General features: G+C 49.0%; 2 long non-coding RNA genes across 2 annotated transcripts in view; both read right to left on the bottom strand.

The window, feature by feature from the left end:
- LOC115657196 overlaps nt 1-15,082 on the bottom strand; it is a 36,030-nt gene extending 20,948 nt beyond the window's left edge. Inside the window, exon 1 of the long non-coding RNA XR_004001908.1 lies at nt 15,015-15,082. This is a non-coding gene — a long non-coding RNA (uncharacterized LOC115657196). The remainder of the gene's footprint in view (nt 1-15,014) is intronic.
- On the bottom strand, nt 3,307-14,495 carry LOC115657197. Its single transcript, XR_004001909.1, has 3 exons — nt 14,478-14,495; nt 4,163-4,370; nt 3,307-3,614 (listed from the first exon to the last, which is right to left on the bottom strand). It is a non-coding gene; the product is annotated as an uncharacterized LOC115657197 (long non-coding RNA).
- Nucleotides 15,083-15,085: the final 3 nt, after the last annotated feature.

The following is a 15,085-nucleotide window of genomic DNA, read 5'->3' as shown; positions in this document are numbered from 1 at the left end:
GACTTAAATCCAAGGAAAAACTATTACTCCTGTGGATTTCAGGGTTAGCCCAAGAATATCCACCCATTGTGTTCAAATTTGGTTTCTTCTTTAATTCAGGTTTGCAAAGCTGAATATATTGCAAACAAAACTTGTTCTTTAAGTGCTTGTTCCTAAATATTTACTGGTGGTGTGTATATGCCCAGTGAACTCCAGTTTGGATTCTCTTGGCCAGCAGCATCCATTGGGGCTGCCTGTGGGCTCTGAAGATGTCTGCACTGCAGCTGGAAGTATGAGTCCCGATGCAAGTAGACTTGCACTAGCTCAGTGTGGATGTTGGAACATGGGTGGTGGCTCAGACTAGCCAATGAAGTCGAGCCCACCTGATCCCTTTGGTTCACGCTTTGGTGATAGTCTGAGCTGCTGACCATCCTGCTGCATCCACACTGCTATTTTTAGTGCACTAGTGTGAGTCTGTCTATCCTGGCTGAAAATCACACCTTGCAGCTGCAGTGAAAACATATCCTGAGTGGCCTTGTGGCTCCAGCTGGGCATAAAACAGCAGTTGCCACCCTTTTTACTAAGGTGACTCACCAGCTGCATTTTGCCTTTTGTGCAGCCCACCATTGCACGTATTGTGTGTGTGTGTGTGTGTATATGAAACTAGTCACTGTTTTCAAAAGCCTGTAACTGCAACACAACATTGTTTTTGTGTAAAGGGAAAGCAGTCTGAGCTATATTGAGCATTGCTGTCACATCCAGGCACCCTGAGAGTACCCACGGTTGGATTAACACACATTGGGCCCAAAATCAAAGGCCAGTGTCCTTTCCTGCCTCCTCACCCCACAAAGGGAGCACCAACCTCCTGCAGCAACATGGTCAGCCCTGGCACCGCAACCCTAATCTCAGCCTGGTGCAGTGGAGATTGGAGGGGTGGCTCCTGTCCCATGGGGCTAGGGGCATCTGAACCAAAACAGGGCTTTGAGCAATTTTATGTGTGCCTGCGTCATTAGTTATGACTGCAGCGAATGAGAAGGCAACAAAGTGACATCTCAAGACAAGGAGCCCAAGAAATGACATTTATCTGACTGGAAAAATTATTCTCCACCCAGTCTCCAAATGAGAATCACCAATTACTGGGTCCTGCTATTAAAATATGATTATTGTCATTGGGATTCTATATCTAAATTTGCAGACATTCCTCAAAATAATGGAGAGAAGTTTAAATCTGATTGCTGAAGGTCAGCTTGTGACACATGCAGTCCTATATCCATAGCTACCTCAGTTACCATGAGGAGATCCTTTTAACTTCAGCCATCAGGAATCCCTAACCAGGTACAAGTTACAATTTAGCATCTTCCATTTGAAGGATATGAATTTCTCAGTGTGAAAACAGATGAAGTTTTACGCTCTCTGAAGGACTTTCAGGTGACACTGAGATCCTTAGGAGTCAATACTCCTGCACCAAAGTGGGAACATTTAAAATTTCAAGTCATTCTATACACAGTGTAGGCAACCATCTACAAAGCATCAAAAAATTCCATAGGAGGAAGTCCTCTGCATCCACCACTGTCTGGGCCCTCATCATCCTCAAGGCAGCAGATTTGTTTCGTTGCCCAGGAGCAGTGTACAAATTCTGTTGATCTGGTTATCACCTCTACTTGGGAATCATTTATTTCATTTTCATAGGGCCTGGCACACCACCACTGTAGATCGCTGGATCCTGAAAATCATAGAGTTAGGCTGTTCTATCTAATTCCAGACCTTCCCTAATCTCCACTCACTTTCATCCATTTTCAGAGACGCCTCTCATAAAAACATGCTACATAAGGAGGTGCAATCACTTCTGAATCTTGGAGCAGTGGTAGAAGTACCTCAAAGACATGGGGAGAACTGGTTTTACTATCGTTACTTAGATTCCCAGAAAGAAAGGGCTGGTCCCTTACACTGGACCTGAGACAACTGAATAGCCGGTATCAAGTGGAGTGCCCCAGGGGTCCGTCCTGGGGCCAGTTTTGTTCAACATCTTCATTAACGATCTGGATGATGGGGATGGATTGCTCCCTAAGTAAGTTCGTGGATGACACTAATGTGGAGGGAGAGGTAGATACGCTGGAGTGTAGGGATAGGATCTAGAGTGACCTAGACAGTTTGGAGGATTGGCCAAAAGAAATCTGTTGAGGTTCAACAAGGACATGTGCAGAGTCCTGCACTTAGGATGGAAGAATCCCACGCACTGCTACAGGCTGGGCACTGACTGGCTAAGCGGCAGTTCTGAAGAAAAGGACCTGGAGATTACAATGGACGAGAAGCTGGATATGAGTCAATCGTGCCAATGTTGCCAATAAGGCTAATGGTATATTGGGCTGCATTGGTAGGAGTATTGCTAGCAGATCGAGAGAAGTGATTATTCCCCTCTGTTCGGCCCTAGTGAGGCTACATCTGGAGTAGTGCATCCAGTTTTGCGTCCACACCACTACAGAAAAGATGAGGACAGACCGTAGAGAGTCCAACGGAGGGCAACAAAAATGATTAGGGGCTGGGGCACATGACTTATGAGGAGATACTGAGGGAACTGGGCTTATTTAGTTTGCAGAAGAGAAGAGTGAAGTGGGATTTGATAGCAGCCTGCAACCACCTGAAGGGCGGTTCCAAAGGGGATGAAGTTAGGCTGTTCTCAGTGGTGGCAGATGACAGAACAAAGAACAATGGTCTCAAGTTGCAGTGGGAGATGTCTAGGTTGGATATTAGGGAAAACGATTTCACTAGGAGGGTGGTAAAGCACTGGATGGGTTACCTAGGGAGGTGGTGGAATCTCCATCCTTAGAGGTTTTTAAGGCCCTGGCTTGACAAAGCCCTGGCTGGGAAGTTTTAGTTGGGGTTGGTCCTGCTTTGAGAAGGGGGTTGGATTAGGTGACCTCCTGAGGTCTCTTCCAACCCTAATCTTCTATCATCTTCATTCTCAAGCTCAAGTTCAGGATCGTAACTAGCTTTGATAACTTCAACCCTGGATCCACATAACTGGTATGCAGTTCCTTACCATTAGTATGCTTATTTCCATACAGTAATCCACCCTGCCCACATAAACTATCTGAGATTTCTGACAGGCAATTCCCAATATTAGTGCAAGATACTAGCATTTGGCATATCAGCACTATCAAGGGTATTCACAAAATGCCTAGCTGTGATGGCCACTTAGGAAACAAAAAGTCCAGGTTGATCTTTACAACTGGCTCATTTGTGCCAAGTCTCATCAACAGGTAACCGACATCACGCAGCAGACTTTGCAACTTTTCACCTCTCTCAGTCTAAGAATAAAAAAGAAAAATCAATACGAACTCCAGCTCAAAGCGTATTGTTTATAGGGGTGGTGTTGATCTCTACAATGGCAATGGCCTGTCTGCCTCAAGAAAGATTCCAAGCCATGGTTCTGTCCACCCACCTACAAGTTCATCCCAAGATATCGATAAGAACTTGTCTCAGACTTCTAGGGCCCTTGGTTTCCTGCCAGAGTTCACCTTCATCCTGTGCAAGGATTGTTGAAGCCTGTATGTCAGCCAAGCAAGCATCACCTGGATACGACATTGCACATTCCCTCAGATGTCTGTCATCACCAAACTGGTGGCAAAGACCCTCTGAAATTTTGCAAGAGAATACCCTTTTCACCATTATGATCAAAGATATTGGTGCAGATGATACTACTAAGAATCTTCAAACTCAGAGCATAAGGACTAAATATAAATGTCTTGGAGCTAAGGTCTATTTGTCAGGGGAGCAGAGTTTTCCTCACAGGTCTGAAAGATCTGAGAATTCAAATCATGACAGACAGCGCTACAGACATGTTTTATATAAAACAAGGGAGAGTAAGATCCACCCCTCTATGTCACGAAGGTGTATGTCTTTGGAACGTCTGCGTCAGGCATGGAATTACTCTGAGGGCAGTGCACTTATCATGATTATGGAATCTGCTGGCAGGTGATCACCTCAGCAATTTGCATGACCATTGAATAGGAAGTAAAGGACACTATTATCCAAGACACATTCCTCAACTGATGTCATGCAGCCAGAGATCTTATTGCCACCAAAGAAAACAGGAAGTGTCAGAAGTTTTGATCCAAGGTAGGATGGATTTGGGGATTCCTGTACAATGCATTTCTGTTGCCCTGATCCAGTGTATTCTTACCTTCCAATTCTATTGAACCAAGAGTACTCAAGAAGCTCAGGGAGGTTTCAGCTAGCTCCATTATGATGGAGGCAGTTCTGATTCTTGGACCTGAAGAATTAATCTGTCTCTTCAACCTCCTGTTGAACTGCCTCTCCAGCCAGAGGAGATATCTCAGAGATGGTCAGTTCCTTCATCTGGATCCACGTGCCTTGCACTTTTCCATCCACTATAGAAAGAACTTTATGAGATTTACATTATTCTGCCAAGTGGATGAGACTAATCATCTGGGCACACCACCAGTTATCTCTGTTTCTCACTCAGATACCAGACATAGCAGAGTACCTTCTATCACTGAAGAACTCTGGACTTTCGGCAAGCACCCTTAGGGTCCACCTAGCAACCATCTCAGCTTTCCACCCCCCAGTTCAGGAGTATTCTACATTTCCATGCCCTACAATAATTTGCCTTTAGAAAGGCTTTATGCATGTATATCCCCAGTCGGGGAACCTCCATGCCCTGTGGATCTAACTATTGTACTGATGGGATTAATGGGCCTGCCCTTTGAGCTACTAGCTATTTGTTCTCCAATTCATCTCTGTCAAAACAGGCTTTCTAGCAATAATATCTGCCATGAGGGTCGGAGAGATACAAGGTCTCATGGCAGGGCCCCCATCTTTTTTTTATAAAGACAGGATGACTTTAAGACCTCACCTGAAATAGCCCATGACAGTCCATTTGATTATGTTGATATCTGGCTGGGGCATCAGTGTCTCTTTTGTCTCTGAAGAACTGTTTTGGGCCTGCCTTTCTAACTTGGAGCAGGTTACAGCAATGTTATACAGCAGAATCTTATAACTTTACATACAATGCTGCTACACATATTCGAGAAGGACAATAAGGTTTAGCATTTTCCAATGATACCTCACAAGGTACATTTTGAACAAAATTTATCATAGTCTTGTAAAAGTGGTGAATGTGGGGTACAGTTTGTCACGTTGCACAACTGATCTCAGCCCAACTGCTTTGCCTACTGGAATGGATCTCTGGGCCATTCATGGAGGGAGAACCAGAAGATGTGAGGTGAGATGAGTTTGGTGGGTAAGATGCTCAGTCTTGGCCTTACTCTTCCTTTTTATTATTTGTCAGAGTTTAACATGCTACATGATGTTCTCTCTGCTAAATGCTGGCAGTTCCAGGAGGGTGTGTCAGCCAGGGTTCTGCACAGACTTACAGCAAATAGTTAGCATTGTGAGAACTCTGAAGGATAACCAGCCCCATAACATTTACCTTCATATTATAAAAGCTACTGTAGGCCCAATAGTTAACTGAGGCTATGTCTACATTGGTACTTTTGTTGTTAAAACTTTTGTCGTGCTTGTTGGAGGTGGTTTCATTGTGTTGCCGGGAGACACCTCTCCCAGCGATAGAAGAGCAGTTACACGGAGCACCTGACAATGGCGTGGCTGCAGTGGCAGAGCTGTGCCACTGTAAGGTGCACAGTGCAGATAGAGCCTGAGTCACAACGGATCCGCCAAATGCTGGATTCCTGTTGGAAAACACCAAGCTCAAAAATAACGATTTTAAACAGATAATTGCTTTCCAGACAATTAAATTGCTCAGATTTCAACCTTACTATCAGGGCTGATTCAAATGTAGTGCTCCTTGGGCAGGCTTCAAGATGTAATGTATGCTTCTGTCTCCACACAACCTACCTCTAATACCTCTGCAATGCCCATCAATTTTAGTTCCATAGAGTGGGGAATGAATAGGGAATACATCCAGAGCTTGAGGCCCTTGGGGAGAAGATATACACACCAATTCTATCCACAGTGCTCTGTCATCATAAAGTAGCTTATGTACGTAAGGTGGCACTGGACCATGAGTGGTAAATATCTCCCTGCTGAGTGGGCTAACAAACTCCCTGTAACTTCAGCACATATTTCTGCTTTTGTATGTCTGTCCTTTCCTCTCAAATTTGAGCCAGCAGCACCAGGAATGATTGGGATCTGGAAATCTGCTGTTTGGCAGGAAAAACAAATTATTCAACCAGAAATGCAAAAGATGACTAACTTTTTTGTCCACTCAGGAGAAATTCCACAGAATTAATGCCAACAATCTTATGTGCAGTCACAATGGTTTAATTTTACATTGTTTTTATAAGTAATACATCAGCTATTAATGAAAACTTCATCAGTGACTAAAATAAAAGTAGCACCTGAAGTCCTTTTGTGGTTTAATAATCACTCTCTGAATGCCACTCACTCTCTGCTGTAATTGTAGCCAGGCCGGTCCCAGGACATTAGAGAGTAAAATGTCTTTCTAACACCCACTCTCCAGCATAGTCAAAGGACTAGGCAAGCTTGCCAGGGCAGCTGCTGCTGCGCTGGCAATGAGCCAATCATGACATACCCCTGGTGACAGTCAGTTGCAGGTCCCACTTCATTCTGCTGCTTTATTACAAATGCTCACCCTTGCCAAGCCACAGTCACCCACGCAAATAGTTACTGGACATATAGCTGTTACCCCCGTTCCTGTAATGTTAATAAGTCCAGCAGATTTGGTCAAATTGGTTATTCAAGAAAAGTTACAGTCAATTTGACTCAAGCCCAGATAGCCATCATCTTTCATGAATAGACGTGATAATAATGCTGAAGATACACCATAAGTTCTCCTTGTGTGTGGCTTGGGAGTGAAGGATTATTTTGGCAATTTGTTAATAAAAATTTGAAAATCATTGCTCTGCACTGGCATTCACTCTGCAAGAACATAGTACTTGGACTCTGTTCCACCAATTAAAGGTCTCGATAGGTTCTTGATATTGCCTCAGTATTGTTTAAAAAATTGTAATTTTCCACATCACGTTGCACAGTTCTTAACCAATCCGTCCCTTGATTCCAGACCCACTGAATCATATTGGCGTTGTCTCTGCATTTCCAAAATCCATTCTCATTTCAGACCCTGGAACTCTACAATTTTTTTAATCTTTATTGCTTTACTTTGAGAACAGAATTTTCATTCAAACACTTAAAAATAGGAACACTAATTCCCTCTTGCAAGGCCACTATGGAAATACATGTGCATATAGAGAATCTTCACAAAGATGCAATGACAAATGTCATTTTAAAACTTATGCAATGGTGAGGGACCGAGAGGGCCAGTTTTGTAGCTTTCCCATCCTCCTCCCCACCCCAATGATACAGTGAGAGAAAGTGATAACTAAAGCCAAGTAACTCATTCCATGTGATATGCCAATGCAAGAGGCACATGGCAACCACTTAGACCAAGGGGTCAGATTGAGCCTGTACTGGGAAGTACAACATACCAGCTCTTCCCCAGGGACCAAAACCATTTCTGTCAAATTCACAGTTAAGGAATTAAGGGTGTAATTGTTCCCAGCTTCTACAAAGGGGTGCAAGGTTCCTGTGCAGGGATGGGCACAGCCTCAGTCCCTATATTCCCGTCTGCAAAACTGGTTTTGCTAACCTATGCTGGGGACAGAGGGAATCATGTCCCTGCCCTGCCCCCTCACAACTCATCAGGATGCAGGGCAGGTTGCACCCTCTTCAGGGATGGTACAGCCGCTGCTCTGTCCCTGCTCTCATGGAGGCATTGCTCTGGCCTCATACTGTCCATGCACCTACTGTCCAAACAGACTTTAATAAGACATAACAAATAGCTGTTCTGTTGGTCATGGCAGCTGCAGTTCTCCATTCAGGTGGGCTCTGGGCAGGGGCAGCTCTATGTATTTTGCCGCCCCAAGCACAAAGGTCAGGCAGCTTTCGGCGGCATGCCTGCGGGAGGTCTGCTGATAACGTGGATTCAGCAGCATGCCTGTGGGAGGTCCGCCAGTCCCAGGCCTTCAGCGTACCTGCCACTGAATTGCCGCCAAAACCACAGGACTGGCAGACCTCCCACAGGCATGCCGCTGAATCCTCATTACCAGCGGACCTCCCACAGGCCGTCCCCCGTCCCCCCCCGGTGGCTTGCCGCCCCAGGCACATGCTTGGTATGCTCGTGTCTGGAGCCGCCCCTGGCTCTGGGCCAAGTTCAGCACAGAGATCCTGCACCTCCCATTACCTGCAGACCACTTGAAACACCAGTTCTGAAAGTGTGGACTGAACGGTGCTCTTAAAGTAAATGTGTTGTTACCATTACCCACACCAACCGCCCCCTTCTTGAAAACTTGGGCTAGCTACCATATCATTCTCAAAAAAAACCAACAGCTTTTTATCCTTGAGCTTATCTTCACGGGCACATTTACAGTACTTGCATACTTAGACTCGTTCTGATATAACATCCCCTGTGGACACTCGTATGCTGGAATAACAGCATCCACAAGGGAAGTTACATTGGAACTTCAGCCACTCTGTCTAGGTACCCAGCACTATGCCATCCCACTTTCAAGAAGATTAGGGCCAGGCCAAAACAGTCTTCCCCTTGGCTCAGGACTAGAAAGTAAAATGAACTTTAATGTCAGGTTATTTAGGCCTAGCAGTAACAGGCCTGTATATGTTGGGGGGGGAACAGCCATCTTGGTTCTGCTTCAGCACTTCCCTGCACTGACAGCCCTGTGCTCTGCAAGCGCCAGTACCAAGTGAGGGACATAGCTAGCTCCTGTTCCTGGGGCAGCCAGTGCCAGGAAATGGTGAAGTGCTCCTGGCTCCTATGGCTAATCTCCATTCTTTCCTTCCTCTTCCCAATCACAGTTCCCACAGCCTTAACGTTTGTTAATCAGCAGGTGATTAACTAACACGGGGCTACATGGGGGAGATGGGACACACTTGATCCAGGCTGTTAGTTGAAATTCAGATAAATGGGCTTCAGCTGTACTTGTTTCCCTTTCATTAACCAGCACGACTCTACGCTAGTGGGAGCTATCTCATAAGAGTCCTAATATAGCCACCTACATCCACTGTGGCTGCATGGCTCCTGCAGAGTCAACTTGTCTGGTAACTGTTGACAGCACTTCCCTGGGGTCATACTGACCAGAAGTCCACCCTTGCTTTAATTGAAAAGGTCTTGCTAAGACACATACGCTTTAGAAACAAACTACTGACATGCTAACAAGCCTTCAAAAGCATTTTGTTTCTTACCAAAAGTGCGCTAATGTCCTGTGTGTCTACCTGGCCTGAAGGGAAGCCATTGACTTTGCTGGCTCTGAAGCAAAGAGCAAGTGCAGGCACAACTAAAGCCAACTCTGCACTTGGAAGGCTTTGCCACTGTAGCTATCCTGTTATATGATACTGGCAAAGCACTCCTCGTGTAGACACAACATACCAGCGAACAGGACCAGCTCCAGGCACCAGCAAAACAAGCAGGTGCTTGGGATGGCACATTTCCAGGGGGCAGCATTTTGGCCATCCTTGTTTTTTTATCTCACTTCCTCCCCTCTCACAACCTTGCAGAAGTGAAGCCACGGAGTAGCTGGGGATCCAGCCTGGGAGCTGTAGTTCCTTGCCTAGCTCCCTGCCTATAGAGCCTGCCCTGGAGCAGGGAAAGAACTACATTTCCCAGCAATCCCTTGGCAGCTATCAACAGGAAAGGGAGGGTAAGGGAGTGAGGTAGCTCTGCCATGCTGTGAGTCAAAAGGGGTGGCACTGCAAATGGGGAACAAGCGTGCCCAAGGAGTAGAAGGCTTTGGCCCAGATATCCCCTTCAGAAGACTTCCCCAGAATGCATTAGGGATACGGGTGTGACCTCACCTTGCAGCTCACAAAGAAGGAATTGGGTGGACTAAATGGATAGTGCACCTCTCTATCTGAAGCCTAGCAAGGGAGGTACATGGAGCCCACTAGAATTTAAAATGAAAAGGGAGGGAGGGGAGGCTTTGCTAGGGGACTTCAGCAACTTTAGATACAGTACCAGGTATGTAGGAGGATTTCCACTTTTGAGCCATGGAAGCAGAAATTGACTTTTCCTTTCCAGATTTAGCTAATATTCAGAAAGGGAATGTAGCACCTGCATTCCAGATTTGAACACCCTCAAAATTCAGGAGTGCTCAAGCTCAATTTGAGGAGCTGTTACTTCATTTCTCCCAAATCAAATATACTGATCCACTGTAACTTACTGTAGAAAAAGTAGGATAAGAAATGGAAGCAGCAAGAAATGCTATCCAGTGGTTTTCAGGACTGGAATTGCTATTTTCAACAGCTATTGCCCTTTTTTTTTTTTTTTTTAAAGTTTTATTTGTTTAAAAGGAAGACAGTGATATTGCATTGGCAAATTCCCCATAGAAAAAAAGAGTGAAACAAAAGAATAATAAAGGCATCTCAACTCATTTATGTAGGACAGTCTTATAATATGCATCCAGATATCCTCCAGTCACACAAGCCGAAAATTGTTCCACTTTACTGCAGTTCTGTAACCATATGGGAACCAATCCTGTCTGTGTTCTGTGCAGGAATCCAAAATTCCTGCTGAATGACCCACCCTGGGAGCGAGTGACCAGTGTTCCAGGGCTGGGACAGCACGAGAGTGCAGGCTGGGGGGAAGAGCCCAGGGCTGGGGCAGCAGAGAAGTGCAGGGCGGAAGCCCAGGGCTGGGCTGAGGGGCAGCCAAAATTTTTTTGGCTTGGGGCAGCAAAAAACCTAGAGCCAGCCCTGCCAGCAAATCTATGATTTTGCTGAGATAGCTTCTTCCAGCCCCATGACTGACTGACATAAGCTAGACTAGCAAAAGCATAGTTTTGCCATATAACTCTGTCTACACTAGTGGCTTTTGCCAGCACAGCAATGTCAGTCTCAAATCACACCTCATCACACCCTGACTGACATAACTATGCTAGCAAAAGTTTGTAATGTAGACCTGGCCTAAGAAATTCACACCTGAATCAGGATATCTACAAGCACCTCTCAGAGTAGATGGTGTCTCACTCCGGGCTATTTAAGAGATGACATGCAGTGCCATTCAAAGGCAAAGGAGCTGACATGGGGGTGCCTGCATCCTAGGAACAATAACAAAATCTGAAGCCTCACTCACGACTTGTGCCTTCTATTCAGCATTAGTTGTGATATTCACAAGGGATCCTTCCTACCAGCCCTGTCATAGACATTTCCTGTATTACTGGGGAGGTACTGAGGGTACACAAAAGTCCCCATGCTCTTTGCACTGGGATAACCCACCATAGTTCTGTCATTCCACCATGGCATTGTCTTACCTTAGTCACTCAGGTAATGATCTGAGACACATATACCCAAGCATTAGGTAAAACATCTATATGGCTTACAGTATCTAATACATATATTTATAGTTACATGTTGGTACAGTCCCTATGTTTAGGGCCCAACCAAATTCATAGTCCATTTTGGTCAATTTCACAGTCATAGGATTTTTAAAATAGTAAATTTCATTATTTCAGCTATTTAAATCTGAAATTTCATTGTGTTGTAATTGTAGGGATCCTGACTCAAAAAGGAGCTGTGCGGGGGTTGCAAGGTTATTGTTGGGAGGGTTGTGGTACTGTTACCCTTACTTCCACACTGCTTGCTGGCAGCAGCACTGTCTTCAGAGCTCAGCAGCTGGAGAGCAGTGACTGCTGGCAGGAAGCCCATCTCTGAAGGCAAAGCTGCCACCAGCAGCAGTGCAGAAGGATGCCATGGTATGGCATTGCCACCATTACTTCTGCGCTGCTACCTGCAGAGCTGGGCCCTCGGTCAGCAGCCACCACTCTCCGGCCACCCAGCTCTGAAGGCAGCAGTGCAGAAGCAAGGGTGGCCTGGTATAGTACTGTCAGGCTTAAATCTGTGCTGCTGCTGGTGGGGTGCTGCCTTCAGAGCTGAGCACCTGGCCTACAGCTGCTGCTCTCTGGTCACCCAGCTCCGAAGGCAGCCCAGGAGTAAGGGTGGCAATACAGTAACCCCCTAAAATAACCTTGCGACCCCCCTGCAACTCACTATTGTGTCAAGACCCTCCATTTGAGAAATGCTGGTCTTCCCCCATGAAATCTGTATAGTATAAGGTAACAGCACACAGAAGACCAGATTTTACAGGGGAAGATCAGATTTCACAGTCTATGATGTGTTTTTCATGGCCGTGAATGTGATAGGGCCCTACTTATGTTCTGCAGCCATAGAATTTGTCCCTTGCTACAAAACTGTGTTCCAGATTGTACATTTTTATTATAAAATAAAAAAGCCCTATCTGTCTTGCTCTCCTTGTTGTGAAAATAACCTTGAAGATGTGAACCAATGCCTTGTCTACACTAGGAATTAGGACCCATTTCAGACACTGGTGGCCAGTAGCAAGTGTAGCTGCACAGATACAAACCGTTAATGTAAATCAGGAAAGATGTTTTTCCCGCAGCCCTTACTGACAATATAGGTTTTAACTGTAGACCAAGCCTGAGACAGTAACGCTTCTGCCTTTACGTGAAAAATATAGGATTGTGTCTACATTAGGGTGTTAGCAACAGTGGGAGGTCTTCTAGTGCAGCTGGGCTGCACTCACCATTTTAGTGGCATATAACACTGCTCCAAGTTGGGCTACTCACCAGTGATTAAAACAGTGTCAGCAGCTAGTAGCCTAGGTTAGGGCTCCGAGCATTGCTAACACTGGTGGAACTCTCCCCCTGCACATGTGGAATGTGCATGTCAGGTACCTCCCGTAGTGTCAGCGGGGTGTGTAACGCCTCTGGGAGGGGGAATTACCTGGTGAGGGGGTGTCCCTCTGGGGGGGTATTGCATGAGGGGGTGGGGTGACCCCTCCATGAAGGGGACATTACTCAGTATGGGGGTAGGGATGCACCCTTCATGTGGGGGGCCACTATCTAGTGGGTGCGGGGTGCCTTCCATAAGTGGCCATTATCCAGTGGGGCTAGCCTTCTGTGTGGGGGGCCATTACCAGGGGTGGGAGTAGGGTCATCCCTCCATGTGGGGGGCTGTTACCTGGCATGGGGTGAGGTGACCCCTGTGTGTGTGTGTGGGGGGGCACCATTACCCAGTGTGGGGTGACCCTTCCGTGTGGGGGCCACTACCCAGCATGGGGGTGGGGTGACCCCTCCGTGTGGGGATGGGGGGACCCTTGTGTGTGTGTGTGTGTGAGGGGGACATTACCCAATACCCAGGATGGGGGGACCCTTGTGTGTGTGTGTGTGTGTGTGTGTGTGTGAGAGGGGGACATTACCCAATGCCCAGGATGGGGTGACCCCTCCATGTGGGGATGGGGGGACCCTTGTGTGTGTGTGTGGGGGGGACATTACCCAATGCCCAGGATGGGGTGACCCCTGTGTGTGGGGGGAACATTACACAATACCCGGGGGGGTGACCCCTGGGGGGGCGTTACCCGGCGTGGGATGGGGTGACCCCTGGGAGGATTTACCTGTTGTGGGGTGACCCCGGGGGGGGGGCGTTACCCGGCGTGGGATGGGGGGACCCCTGGGAGGATTTACCTGTTGTGGGGTGACCCCGGGGGGGGCGTTACCCGGCGTGGGATGGGGGGACCCCTGGGAGGATTTACCTGTTGTGGGGTGACCCCGGGGGGGGCGTTACCCGGCGTGGGATGGGGGGACCCCTGGGAGGATTTACCTGTTGTGGGGTGACCCCTGGGGGGGGCGTTACCCGGCGTGGGATGGGGGGACCCCTGGGAGGATTTACCTGTTGCTGGGGGACCCCGGGGGGGGGCATTACCCGGCGTGGGATGGGGGGACCCCTGGGAGGATTTACCTGTTGTGGGGTGACCCCTGGGGGGGCGTTACCCGGCGTGGGATGGGGGGACCCCTGGGAGGATTTACCTGTTGTGGGGTGACCCCGGGGGGCGTTACCCGGCGTGGGATGGGGGGACCCCTGGGAGGATTTACCTGTTGTGGGGTGACCCCTGGGGGGGCGTTACCCGGCGTGGGATGGGGGGACCCCTGGGAGGATTTACCTGTTGTGGGGTGACCCCGGGGGGCGTTACCCGGCGTGGGATGGGGGGACCCCTGGGAGGATTTACCTGTTGTGGGGTGACCCCGGGGGGCGTTACCCGGCGTGGGATGGGGGGACCCCTGGGAGGATTTACCTGTTGTGGGGGGACCCCGGGGGGGGCGTTACCCGGCGTGGGATGGGGGGACCCCTGGGAGGATTTACCTGTTGTGGGGTGACCCCTGGGGGGGCGTTACCCGGCGTGGGATGGGGGGACCCCTGGGAGGATTTACCTGTTGTGGGGTGACCCCTGGGGGGGCGTTACCCGGCGTGGGATGGGGGGACCCCTGGGAGGATTTACCTGTTGTGGGGTGACCCCTGGGGGGGCGTTACCCGGCGTGGGATGGGGGGACCCCTGGGAGGATTTACCTGTTGTGGGGTGACCCCAGGGGGGGCGTTACCCAGCGTGGGATGGGGGGACCCCTGGGAGGATTTACCTGTTGCGGGGTGACCCCGGGGGGCGTTACCCGGCGTGGGATGGGGGGACCCCTGGGAGGATTTACCTGTTGCGGGGTGACCCCGGGGGGCGTTACCCGGCGTGGGATGGGGGGACCCCTGGGAGGATTTACCTGTTGTGGGGTGACCCCGGGGGGCGTTACCCGGCGTGGGATGGGGGGACCCTGGGAGGATTTACCTATTGTGGGGTGACCCCGGGGGGGGCGTTACCCGGCGTGGGATGGGGGGACCCCTGGGAGGATTTACCTGTTGCGGGGTGACCCCGGGGGTGGCGTTACCCGGCGTGAGATGGGGGGACCCCTGGGAGGATTTACCTGTTGTGGGGGGACCCCGGGGGGGGCGTTACCCGGCGTGGGATGGGGGGACCTCTGGGAGGATTTACCTGTTGTGGGGGGACCCCGGGGGGGGCGTTACCCGGCGTGGGATGGGGGGACCCCTGGGAGGATTTACCTGTTGTGGGGTGACCCCTGGGGGGGCGTTACCCGGCGTGGGATGGGGGGACCCCTGGGAGGATTTACCTGTTGTGGGGTGACCCCGCGGGGCCGGCGCGCGGACCCTCCTTTGGCCGCCGGCGGAGGAAGGAGGCGGG

Source organism: Gopherus evgoodei, chromosome 9, assembly GCF_007399415.2.
Source record: "Gopherus evgoodei ecotype Sinaloan lineage chromosome 9, rGopEvg1_v1.p, whole genome shotgun sequence".
NCBI classification, from domain to species: Eukaryota; Metazoa; Chordata; order Testudines; family Testudinidae; genus Gopherus; species Gopherus evgoodei.
This window is presented reverse-complemented; position numbering and strand designations above follow the sequence as displayed.